The sequence below is a fragment of the Cinclus cinclus genome, chromosome 2 (genome assembly GCF_963662255.1).
Source record: "Cinclus cinclus chromosome 2, bCinCin1.1, whole genome shotgun sequence".
NCBI lineage: Eukaryota > Metazoa > Chordata > Aves > Passeriformes > Cinclidae > Cinclus > Cinclus cinclus.
Window position 1 is genome coordinate 41,604,411 of NC_085047.1, and position 14,171 is coordinate 41,618,581.

Sequence of the window (14,171 nt, forward strand, 5' to 3'; positions counted from 1 at the left end):
GTTATGAGAAACTTTGACAATAGATATAAAAATGTGGTGAAATTACAACACTTTGTTTACCAAAGTGTTTTTTTTTTTCCCTTTCCCTTTCCATTTTAGTTTCAAAAAATATTGTCAGAGCATTCAGATTTGTTGAGGCATCCTGCTTCAGGATTGTTGTCTAAATGTGTTGAATTTGTTTTTTCCACAATACACGTTGTTTAATCAGTTCCTACTTCTGTATGCATAAAACCAAAATTGTATTTGAATTTAGATATAGTAGAATGTTTTAGAATTTTCTTTCAGGAAGACTTTTTGAAATAGTGTAGACTCTTCCTAATTGAAATATAGTCAGACTTTTAAAGAATGAAATTCTTCTGAGAAGAGGATCAGTATATTTTGCAGTACTTGAAAGCAGTATACAGTTCATTCTTGTTAGCTGATTGACTTGAAAATAACTTAAAATCTGTTTACTTGAAAATTTTACTGGTGATGCCATATGGAATAATTTTAGTGACAACTCTCAAAAGAGTAAAGCAGTAGAATCTGTTTTGTACAGTCAGTACAGAGCAGCAAATTAATACCCCAAGGATTAACTCACCAAAGTCTGAAGTAATCAGTAGTGCAATAATTGTATCATAGACACTGATTTTGACTCAGCTAAGCTGTCAGTGCCCTTCTGCCACACTGGATTGCTAATGGAAACGCTGGCTGCTGAGGAGGAGCTGGGCCAGGTTTAACATTTGATGGTGATCCAAGCGACCACGTTGACACAGGTATCTGGTCATGATTTCAGTACAGCGTTTTGTATATTTATTTATTCATTTATTGCTTTGTGTCAGACTTTTTGTGGACCTGTTGCTGAAAAGCCACACAATTTTGTGAATGCTTGGTAATAGGTAATTACAGAATGAGCCTCTTTGTCATGTAGTAATTTGCCATAAAAACTCTGGCATTTTTAACTATGCATTCAGTGTTTCATGGCAATTTCTGGCAATATTCCCAGCGAATCTGAGGAACGTACAACAACTCTGATAACCCTACATATGCTATATATATTTTGCAACTGAGCACTGTAAATCTTCATTTTCTCAGGGATCAAAATGTGTTGGAACACATTTAAACAAGGACAATGTTTTGCTCTGCTAAATTCAAGACTAAAAATAAGTTTGTTTTAGTGAGTGTGGCTAGTTTGTTGTGGTTTTTTAAAATTATTTGTAAAAATAGAAATGGTCTTTTAAAAGTCAGAATTATTTTAATTAAAGATGAGAAAATATTTTTAGTGAGTAAAGGAGATAGCTTTTTGAAATTTAATAGGCTGTATAAAATATAAGTTTTATCAGGATATTTGATTTCAATTTTTAAAAGGCTGAGTATCACAGACTATTTTAGTATGAAAGTGAACTATTTGTACACACACAGAAATCTTTGACATGTACAAATAAATAGCAAAGCTGGAGAGCCTGTACACTTCAAATGATGCAGATGATTCACTTTCTTTATCTATTAAATGTACATTCTCATGCTGTGTATTGAAGTGGTTTCAATAATCACTGTATTTACTTTTATATTTACTTTTGCACCAACTAAGCTGTGCTGCTTTCAAAGAAAGATATTTTTGTTTGTAGGGACCTTCATTTTGATAATATATTAAATACAATGAAATTAATGCAGCCATTCTGTCTGCTTTGTGATAAAGCTAAATTAATACCCAAAGGATTAACCTTCAGTGTGCAGTGTACTGATTACTATTTTAGAAATTACTATTAATTCTTTTTTAAAATATGGTTCCACCAAAGACGTTGCTTCTGGTGGGGGCAGGGAAAGGGAGGTGGGGGTGCAGAAGAGGAGAAAAGCTAAGTCCATCATGAGTAAAATATTCAAACTCAGCATCCTTTTATTGCTGATATATCTGCTCTAATAATTTCATTTAATTGCTGGGGTCTTTTTGTTTTTTTTATTTGTTGCTTTTATCCTCATTTTCTGAAAGGGTTTAGTTGCTATTCTGTAACATTTATATTCTTCATCAGTGCTATGTTAACAAAAGCAGAACTCAAGGTCTGGTGCCAACTGTATGCCAACAAAGTAGCCTTCTGTAAAGCATTTCACCTACAATAAAAATTTACTGAGTTTCAAAATTATCTTTATTTAATTTCTTTCTTCCTTGTGAATCTTTATAGGAGGTGTTGTCTTCTGCTGAGGCTATGAGCCTCCTGAAGTCAAGGACATGACACTGGGTCAATGCCCTTGGCACATTTAAACAAGAAAGGACTATTGGATTCTAGTAGTTTCTCTTGTAAACATACGGCGTGCTATCTTAAAATAGGACCTAATTATACATAAAAGGTCTTGAGCAAATCACAGAACAACCTCATGAACTGTGTTGCAGTTTTAGAAAGTATTTTTTGATCCAGCAAACCGTTGCTTAAACAGTTGCAACTGAGAAACAATTGCTTAAAATATATACAAACAATGTTTTTTATGACAAATTATTAACTGAACTAAAAAAAAAAAAATAAAGCCCAACTGCCTCTAGACTTGCAGAGAAAATATCAGAATCATATGCCTTCAAATGTACTGTTTATCACATATAGCAAAAATAATTGAATGCCATATCGTCATTACTTAAAAAAGGGAAAAAGGCAAAGATGGATATTTCCACCAAGGAATCTTTTTACTAAGGACCTGTATGCAGATTTGAAACAGCTGTTTGAAGCCCTTTTATATACAGTCTGACTCATATCAAGTAGCTGACTGCCAAGTAAATATATAATAAACTCAGGAAATAATTAAAATATATTTCCATACAGAAGATGAGCGGTTGAAAATACTTTCTTTATTAAACTCAATTACATTTCAGAAGACTAAGAAATGCAATATGTTAGTTACAGATCTTGCTCATATTGATGTATATTTGCCTTAGGCTTGTGGTTTCAAATAAATCTGATGTCATTTCACCCTCCTATTTTGGCCTGATCTTTTTCCCATAGTAAAACGACCTACATGTATTTTTAAAGCCACCATGTACTTTGATAATGATGACCTAAATCTAGCGTAACCTATATTTTGTGTTGGTCTGTATTGTATTTAAGTATTTGCATGTATTTTTAATGGAATATTTTTTCTTGTCTCCAATACTCAAATCCAGAATAACTTTTGAGTTGTAGCTCCTGTTCTTTGAAAAATTTGGTACTTTAAGGAAAGCTTATATCCCCCACTTTATCAAGTTCTTCTATACGGAAAGGGTACTTTTGGAATTCTAGGTTTGTTGTTTGTTGAACATATAGTTCAGTACTTTAGATGATAATATGAGCATTTTTCTCTCTTTACAGAACACTTTAGTTGAGCTAAAGCATATTGTGGGATCCTTGTGGGCAGAAGTATTTGGTTCTAATGTTGCAAAACATCACTTAAATACTGATTATTCATTATTTTTTCCTTAATTTAGTAAATCATGCTGACTTTGGTAGTCTGGCAGACAATTCAGTGCCTGGCCCTTCTGGGCACAGCCAGCTTGTGCCAGCCATAGAGCTGCTAGTGGCTCTGCTCTTTGCTCTCTTTTGCCTACACAAACTGACTACGCATGCACTGACTAGTTTGCTCTGACTCTCCTTGGAAGTGATTTAAAAAATATATCTCAAAGGCAGTATATGCAGAAGATTTTGCACATGTGCAAAGCCAAGCGTGTGATAGCATTCTTTACTGGCTCAGTTCCAGAACTTTATTGAAATGTGGGCAAATTATGAAAATAAAAAGAGAAAGAAAATTACTTAATAAGGCTCACAATGCTGTGTAAGTATGTAGTGGTGGGATTGTTTTCCCAAAGTACAGAAATAAAGTAGGAATTATCTTTCATTTTACCTCTTTCTCCTGAGAAATTTTTTTTTAAAGGGACAAAAATCTACATATTATAGTAGAATATTTTCAGAATAATGTGGTGTGTGTTTTTTACTTTTTTTTTTTAATCTCAGGGGTAGGATAAATACCATGTAACTGTGCCCAAATATTTGTGAATATCTTTGTGAAGAGAATTTTCTATATAAAACATGTAAATTACTTGCAAATTGAACTTGGTACCTGGAGACTAAATTAATTTTTATAGTATGTACCCATTTTTCTCACTTATACTGTTTGTGAGTATTGCTAAGTATTTTCAAAGAATGAACTCATAGTAACTTTGCAGCTAAAAGCGTTCTACTCTATTTTTCAAAATTCACTCTTCTAGGCAGGTGAAAAATATCAAAATGCAAATAGAGATGCTTGAATGACAATAAATCATGAAAACTTTTGGAAGTGGTTTTACCTTAGTCCATTCCATCCCGTTCACATACAGATTCTCTAAAATAGTCCAGATTTCTTGCTAATCACTGTTCTAAGTGAATATGTAGAGCTTCTCACAGAAACATAGAACCCACAAACATAGACTTGCCAGTGATGATGGAGAGACAGACAGAAAACAGATCTGCCATTACTTTTGTGAGTACAATTTGGTTTTTTGCTTGTTTTTCAAACTTACCTGACCTAATGCATGTTGTATTTGCATTAATTAATTTTTGATTAACTGACATGCATCAAAACTTTATGAAAATATAGTAACGTTCATTAAAATAAAACAAGAATGCTAATAAATGTTATCACAGAGGATGGTCACTTTTAAAAGAGGATGAAAAGAAAGGCATGAAAATACAGCAGAGGGTTCAAACCCATAAGGTGATTATCTTCTATAACCTAATAGGGGAAAAAATCAATTTATCATATAATTAATTACTACCATAATGCTTAGCGGACTGGGATCCTATAAGTGTCTTGGATAAAAATAACATTCATGAAGCATTCTTCGTATGTTTCTTCTCTTTGTAATTAGCATCCTAAATCTCTTTATACATACACAGCCCTACTGCTGCATGTTTGTTACAGTACACCAAAAAACCCCAGAATTTTACGGTTTAAATGAACAGAGGATTTTGTAACTACCCCCACTCCGACAAAAAAAAAAAAAAAAAGTAAATGAGACAGCTAAAACATTAAAACATTTAAACTAGGTTTGGTCCTTAGACATAAAGTAAGCCAAATATTCGGCATGATTTATGAAGACACTGGATATTGATTGACACTGGATATTGTTTGAAGAAGAGAAGTTACAGGTTAGAACTATCCCAATGAAAAAGAAGGAAAAAAAAGCCCAAATTCCCTACTAGGAAAATTTTCCATCACATTTCTTATGAAGTTTAAATGAGACCACACAATACTGAAATGATTTCTGGGAGCTATTGAGGACCTACATAAATTTAAGAAGTGTAAATGAATTTTAGTCTGTACATTTGGCATTCAGATGTAAGCAGTTGAGAACTTTCAAAGATAATTCTGAAAGTTTTCTGGAAGTGCTGTGTCATTTTAAGTATGCAATTAGGTCCCTTAACAACTATGGGTGAGTAAGTGGGTTTTTTTTCCTGGCAGATATGAATGAAGCATAAAAATTTGGTGCAATGGATAAAAATCAAAGTGCTTCAGCATTGCAGTCAGAAAAATGGCTGCGATATACTATAGATAAACCCCAGCTTGCTCTGAGGTGACTATTTCAGGTGTTGCAGCCAACTTGCAAGGCTGGGACTGCACCTTAAGCTCTAAAACCCAGAGGTTAATTTGCCCACCAGCAGCTTGGTCACTTGAGGACTTCCTTACCCCAGCGCAGTGCAAAAGGAGAGGTTGATGATGAATCTGCATTCTCCTGGAAGTCTCACAAGCATGAGCATGCTGCTCTTGGTGCTCATTCCTCTCTTGGACCTGACATCCACGCAGTGCCGAGTTACTGAGCTGAATTCTTTAGGACACACACCCACTTTCCCAAGAGCTAGAACAAAGGAATTTTTAATGTTCTGTAGGTGCTCCCATATAGGTGTTCCCAAATTATCAAGCTGTACTCATCTGGTATTTAACATTTCAGCTAAATGCCTGTTTAAGAACCTTAATGTTTCCAGGCAAAAAAAGAACTGATCAGGATCTCTACATTAATTTTGTTTTCATGTATTAGAATGCACAAGTGATGTTCTATGATTTCTAAGTTTTCTGTTAAACTGCATTTCCATAAAACCATAGTGGTGTTGGGTGGGGTCCCATGAGACAGTGAGATAATTCTCAGTAAATTTCTAGTTTGTCTATGAGAAAATTCAAAGCTTCTCAAAAAAAAAAAAATGAATGTGGATGATCTAAAGAGACTGAAAAACATTCTTTATCATCAAAATAAGTCTCAAGTGTGTGTTATAATATAGTGACTATCTTTTATTTTTCTATGTGAGTTTGGACAAGAGGGAAATATTCCAATATTGCCTTATCTTCTTGTGAATGTCTTTGTATTGCACACTCTGTATCAGTATCTGAGTCGTCAATCTATTATAGTTCCTACCACAAAAGGAAATTTTTAAATTTCTATGCCCAGTAAACAAAAGCAAACAGGGTGAGTTGACTAAAACATCATTTGATTTTCTTGATAAAGAAATTCCCCACTGCAACAGAATGCTTTGCAATTAAAATTTTCCAGGTTATCTCTATTTTGAAGCTACGCTATAAAAATACTTTACAGTTCATTTGTAATATCTCATATACTTGGTGTAATGTTGCCGGCCTTTACAGCAGACTGTACATGCCTTTGAAAGCTAATGTCAGGGGGTAGGCATTAAAATGTCTATTATTATTTTATTTTGTCACTAAGAGTTATTAACCTGAATATAAAAATGTTTCTTTGGAAAATAAGCAGTAACCCTTTTTCTCCCAAAGGTCCAGCTGCAATTATTGCCACAATTTTTCCTGATTTGCGCAAATATTAATTTAGGGAATAATTAAAACCTGTAGTAAATTAGGTCAGTTGGTTAGACCATGGTGCTAACAACATCAAGCTTGTGGGTTCAATCCTTGTAAAGCCCATTTATTCACTTTAGAGATGGACTCAATGATTCTTCTAGGTCCCTTTCCACTCTATAGAATAGAATATCCTGTGAATCTGAGAAATAAAAGGAAGGTGAAGGACAGCTCTGCTCCCTGGAAGAGCACATTGAGATTTTAGAATGCAAAGGTGTCAAAGAACCACTGGAAGGATAGCAGTATTTATACCTCTCAAATGAATGTATAATCTCTATGAAATACGAAGCTGAAACAAATTTGGATATGGCAGACTCTGAAAGCTGCAAACAAAATTTACTACCTAGCAGTAGTAATAGTAGGGGTTCTACTAAAACTTTATAACCTTCTTTTAAAGCTAAATAAAGACATTTTGCATTCTGCTTATTTATTAGATGTTTGCATCAGTACAATGGTGAGTAGTTCAGTGGTTTGAAGGGCGATATGTAGGTGATTCAATAATTCAAGGATCATAAGCCAGAATATTAATATGCTTAATGTATACATTTTTGTTACAAAGAGACAAGAAAAACATCATTATTTAGACCTTTTTTTGCAGGTGAAAGATGAAAGTAAGCAAGCAGTTGACTATAACTCCTTTAGAAAGTAATGATGGCCACATATAGTGTAATTATAATAGACCTGCAAAGTGAACAAGAGCAATCATGAGGGAGAGAAAGAAATGCCAAAAAGGCATTTAAGCCTTCTTGCTTCATAGTCTCTCTGGAGGGCTTAAGTTGTGAAATGGGGAAAAACATCTTTATTGGGAAAAAAAAAAGTCTGCCTTATGCCAAAAAATAAAATCCCAGGAAATGTTTGATTTTTACAAATAAGTTTAAATAGCAAAGAAACTGTACCTGGCAACATTTTTTTACTCAAAAAGGTCAGATTCCCTAGAATGTTCAGGTTAATGAATCCTTATGTGAAGTGTATGGCTGCTTTGAGTCACTGAAGTAGTGCTTTGCAGTAAAAACACCTCAGTACCCGTTCCTTGATGCATGGGAAGTGCTGCTTATTCCACTCTTTTACAACTTGCATCTAATCATAAGCATTTTTTTCCCGCATAGCTCATGTATCCATTTGGATCACAGCTGCTTTTAGCATACAGAATACCTTCAAATGCACAATTATTCCAGTCTGAGTTCAACTGAACAATGTTGTTCCTAAGCTTCCTGAGAATTTTTTTTATATACTGATTTTCGTACCTTTTGCAATAAAATCTATTGATGTGGGGTTGATTTTTTTCCCCCCTAAATAAATGACACTGCACTACCTTTATATAATGACCTTACCTCACATCTTAAATTCTATTGTAACCAATATAAAACACCTGGATCTGAAGCAACGGGGTATAATTCTGCAGATACACAACATAAGACTGTGTCAGGAACACTTCCTAATAGCTGCTTAAGTGGTAGGAATACAGAAATTATGTAGGCAGAATAAGATACTTGATGTTACTTGAAGCACAGTAATAATTCTTTAAATTGCTATCCATTAACTCCCTGCGAAGTCTAAATAATAATTTAATTGATTTCTCAAAGCATAAAAAAATATTACTGTATGAAAACAATGCCAACTTCTTGAATTGAAAAACTGCAAGTAAATGAAAAATAAACAAGCATCAATGAAAAAAAAGTTAAATAATTTTAAATGCAGAGGCTTTTTAAACTTCATAGAATAATTTTATATTTTTCTCATGTAGTTCTCTGCAAATCCTGGATATGTTTGGAGAATATGGATAGCTGGACGCTCCTGATCAAAGTATGCTGTAGAATAATGTATAAAGTATTTAAAAGTTATGTATTTTCCATTGTTAATATTTTCCAAATAATTTACAAATCTATTGGATTATTTTCCTACTTCAAATTGGTTGTTTCAGCCTTATTTTACAATTTCAAGTTTCACACTAATTAAAATTAACATTTTACTTCTACTCCCAAAGAGTTCTGGGTTATTCCTTGCCTAATAAATCTAGTAGCCAAGACACATTGCCACTAACACCTCTGATGTAAATCTCCATCCCCAGCACAGGTTAGCCTATCAAGAACAGACTTTGGAATTGGGCTTTATGGCATGGAACAATAATTGTCACAGGCCAAAATTGTCTCAGGAGGATGCTCAGAAACAGCACAAATGCAAGTCTGTAAGTGTGTAGCCCAAGCTTATGCTTCAGTAGTATACACAGATATTCCACGTGGCTACTAGAGTCACAGTGAGGAGTGAAAGTGTCACTAGAAACACAGCCTGTGTCTAGAAAATGAATAGCTAAGTCAACGTCGCCAGCTGTAAGAGTGAGTTTGATAGAGGTGAAGGTTATGACATGGGTATCCATCCCTTCTGGCTCACTCAGTTTGATACTGTGGGCTTGACTAAAGATCTCCAAGACTACTCATGAAAATTAAGCAGAGTAAACAAGAAAAAATTACTCAGAATGTGTAAGATACCATATTTTCCGGGATTTTTTGCTGATCTCAGCTCTGAAGATCAACAGAAGTTTTCTGAAGAGTAAATGCATCCTCTCAAAGGCTTCTAAAAGATTGATGGGCTTTCTGTGAAGACACAGACTCACATCCAGGAAGTCACGGAAAACATTCTAGTGAGTTTTCCAGCTTGATTTTGAAAGTGATGATGCTGTCATTACCTTAACATTTTGAAGACATTTTTAAATAGGATTACATAAGATATAATATTCTGTCATCTAGACATGTCTAAACTGGCAAGATCTCCTCTAATGCTTGATGTGTATCATTCATCTAATCTAATTTTAGACACTGAGAATGTAGAAATCTGCATATAGATTTTTTTTTCCTGAGAATTGAAGAAAATGATTGAGAATAGCACTTACAGGAGACAACTCACCTGACTTATTTTAGACTTTGAAGTAATGATTAAATGTATCACTAGAGGGGAAAAAAAAAAAAGAAACATAAAACTCAGTAAAGATATAGAGCATCTTTATTGATCATTATACTTTGCCTATTCTGTGCTGATTATAAAGTATTCTTTCCCTGATAGAAAGAAAAAGGAGAGGAAGGGAAGGGAAGGGAAGGGAAGGGAAGGGAAGGGAAGGGAAGGGAAGGGAAGGGAAGGGAAGGGAAGGGAAGGGAAGGGAAGGGAAGGGAAGGGAAGGGAAGGGAAGGGAAGGGAAGGGAAGGGAAGGGAAGGGAAGGGAAGGGAAGGGAAGGGAAGGGAAGGGAAGGGAAGGGAAGGGAAGGGATTTTTAGTTCTTCTTTTTTTCATGTTGAACTACTTCTGTATTCAGTCAAGAAGTTTTGACTGACTTCACCCGTAATAATTGTGAATTTTCTCAGAAAATCCATAAGGTAGAAAATGCTATATTTTTCCAAATGTTCCCTTGTGTGCTTGGAATTTTATTTGATACATTAAAAATTATTCTAATTTCTGAACAGAAAATTCTGACATTGCATTTGGGTTACTTTGACATAAAAGAAGGCCAAGAGTACAGTTAAATAATGTAGTTTTACTCTGTGATATTATGGATTGTCAGTCTTGTTTTTGGTAAAGTTTGATTAAATGGATTGTATATGAAGGAAAATGAGCCAAACCCCAATCTGACAATACTTAGTTAAGCAATTAAACAGTTGATGAGAGTTCCTCAATTGCAGTAAATTGTGAATTCTTCTGATTTCTAAACAGTTTTCTCTAAAACAGAAAAAGAGCTTATTTTTAACACTAATGTTGCCATGGGAGAAAAAAAAAAAAAACAAAACCAAAGGCAAGAAAACACCTCAACAACAGACTAATGGTCTTGTAACATTGGCTTAATACACATATGAATTTTGCTTTTCAGGACTTAATGAAATTAAAAACTTCGCTCCAAGACAACTTACATCTGAATATATTCATTGCATTGCATTTTCCCAAAATATTTTGCAGCATACAGAATTAAAGAATGAATGTGTTTAGGGCCAGAAGTTTCTTAAATAGAGATATCCTGTTACTCACAAATAAGGGTAGCCAATAGGGTTCTAATACTTTAGTCTATCTGGTATTATTCAGTCTACAGTATGGGTCCAAAAAAATACTTTGCCTATAGTGCAAGCTCAACATTGATTTTAAGTAAGAGAGAGCAATATCTATTATGTGTTATTAACCACCACAGCCTCAAAGCATTATTAATAACATACTACCAAAAGGAAACCTGAGAAGATTAAAACAGTTACAACTGCAAAGCTTCTGGGTTTCATGGTTCATAATTTTGTGGCTTTTTTTCTTGTTTGTTTTTCTTTACTGGTATTTATTTATTTAAAGCTTATATTAGAGAAAAACAAATTTTGTTTATCTGTCTGGAGTAAAAAAACCAAAGTAACATTTTCATAAACTAGCAACAGAAATATTGCCCAATTGTAAGAGTAATTCACATTTCAGATAAAACTAATTGAAACACAAGACAGGACTAATTTAGCAGTATTTTTTAAGACCTTAGAAAGATTTTGAAAACGAGTATTTTGAAAACAAGTGTTTCTTAATACAAGCGTATTAAAACAAATCCTTATATTTTAAAAGTAATTTTCATCTGCTGATTAGCTACATAAAAGGAAGTAGTGTCGTGGCTCTATATTTTTTTATAAAAGTAAAATCTACTTATTTCACAATATTACAGAAAAGATACACTGTCTTAAGAAAATTACCTTCTTTTTGCCTTTTAGTCTGTTTTTTTTGACATAAAGTCTTTACTAAAGTGAGCCTTTAAATTTTAAACTTGACGTCGTGAGATAAAATATCTGAATTCTTCTCAAATGTTCACTTAATGTGGTTTAACATCTTCTGCCCAACTTATACTCAAAAAATGCTGCTGCATGGCTCCCTGCAGTGAAATCTGCCAGCTTTAATGATCGAGGTTAAGTATAAAAGATATGTTGCAGTCGAGATAACAGGTCTATACTTCAAGCTTATTTCTTTAAGTTAATTATTTGTGACAAAAAAGAGATATGAAAATGCCTCTGATGCAGGATGGCTATTTGTTTTTTTAATCCACACCACTCAGACCAAGGAATTGTTCCTGAGTGGAACCCCACAGAACAGCTGTTGCTTTTTTTTTTATAGATATAGTTAGAGTATGAACCCTGTTTTAACCAGAATGAAGCAACACTGATCTAAACTAGTAGAAGACTTTTGAAGTAATAAAATTTGTCGAAATGCATAAAAAAAAAAATCTCTGATTCCAAATTGGATCTCTGTTTGAATGTAATGACATGTTGTGGTTTTTTATTTTTAATTTTTTTTTCAGAAGCAGCAGCAATCTGATACGTGCAAACAAAAAATAAAGACACTGCAGTGTATAGAGTAATAGAGTATGAGAAAAGAAGGGAATCTCCTGTGCTCAGGCTTTGCACACTTTCCACCTAGGTGCACACTGTGAACAGCACCTAGTTTTGGCACTGACAGGTTCAACTATTTCTGTTCAAATATTATTCTGTTCAAATAGTCAAGGAAAGAACAAGAAGCTTTTAAATAATAGAATAGGTTTAGATAACTGGTGACTTAGCTGCTAAACCAGTGTATAATAATCCTGCCTATTCTCAAAAATATAACATATGTTTTTTATCTAGTCAATAAATCTTTTTGTAGCAACTAAGGTTATTTTGAATATGTCATAAATTTTTAAGCCAGTGCCTTTTCCAGTGCTCACTTTATACATTCTAAAAGTTGGATGGGAGGGGCCTGCGTATATCCCAATTGTACAACTGCCAAATTTGGTACATAATATGTGTTAAAGCTCAGTTTGTGACTTTAATGCAGTGCTGAGTATTCAGTGAGTAAAGTTATCTTTGAACTCACCCCAAGACACTCTTGTAGAATACTATTTTCATATTTAGTATGAAAGCAAACAGAGACCTGTTCTAAACTGCATCCATCACTGGTGTCCCCAGGCTACCACAAAGGCTGGCAAGGATTCAAGCTTTAATAAGAAATCCTTGTGACATTATCCACTCAGTTTATTTCAGAAATGCCACCACCATTAGCAGCAAGGATTGTCTGTGGTGTCATGGGGCTTATGACATGCCCTATGACATCAGAGTGTGACACAGGAATGATGTTGCTTGTATTTCCTACAGGCACTATACACTAGTAAGGTGTGGCAAAATAAATGGTTTGTGTAAAGCACTGGAGCATCTGTTTTGGAATTAATTGTATCAGAAGGTCACTGTCCCTTTCCTGAACTGTGCATTTCAGTGCCATTAGGAAAATCTCAAGCAGAAATGACAGGTAACTGTAAGGTTCTCATTTCATTTGAAGAAGTTGGCACTTTCTCTAATAGGCACAGCAAACCACACAGACCTGTGGTTTTTCCTGTCAATCACTGAATCATGTAAATATGAAGAAATGAAGCCAGGACTTTCTTTTAAATTTTATTATTGCATCTAGTAGGCAAGAGATGTTAATTGATTTTTTTTCCGGACTGCTGGGAAAACTCACAGTCTATAATGATTAAAAAGCTGTTACAAACAGAAAACCCCAGAAACCTTTCTTGCTGTTTTTTCCAGATTCAAAATTTTACTATTCAGGTTTGCAAAATTATTGAAATTAAGGGAATTTTAAACCTGTATTCAACATAAATCCTTTCTGCACAAAGTTAGATTATCTTGCATCCTGGTTATTCTGGACCTTGGAAGATAAAAATGGAAGTCTTTATGGGTAGAGGATTAAGACAAATAATTACATTTTTAAAATAATACAGCTTATTTGGCTTTTTGCAATTTTATTTCCCAAATACACATGCAATTGGCTTCCCAATTGCCACTGACGACTGTATATAAAATTTTATGATTTTTAAAGAAATATTTGCTTTACATAGTATCAAAGAAAGAGACTATTTCCAAAAAATATAAGTGGCTGACAGGCACTATTTGCAGAGGTTACACAGGATTTTTCTTACTCAGATCACAGTAACTGAGGAATAACTGTCCCTGGAACTGACTGACTTCCATAAAGTTAGGAACGTGAATGAGACAGAGAGAAGTCAGCCATATCTAGGCAAAGAATTTTGTTGCATGTTGAACTAATAAATCTTTTTAGATGCTTGTTTGGTGATTCATAGAAATAATTGTAGGTGATTTTTGCTTTGACTGCTGCTATAAGTAGTTTCTTTCCTATTTCCTAGAGGAACTGGAAAACATCTGTATGTGCCAAGTGAAAACTGAACATATGTGATACTAATCAAAATCACAATGCTTGTTGCTTCCTGATTTATTTTAAAATCTCAGAAAAGAAATTTCAAATAATATCTGTGGTGATAAAAGTAACAAAGAATGCAATTTTAGGGAAAAGTC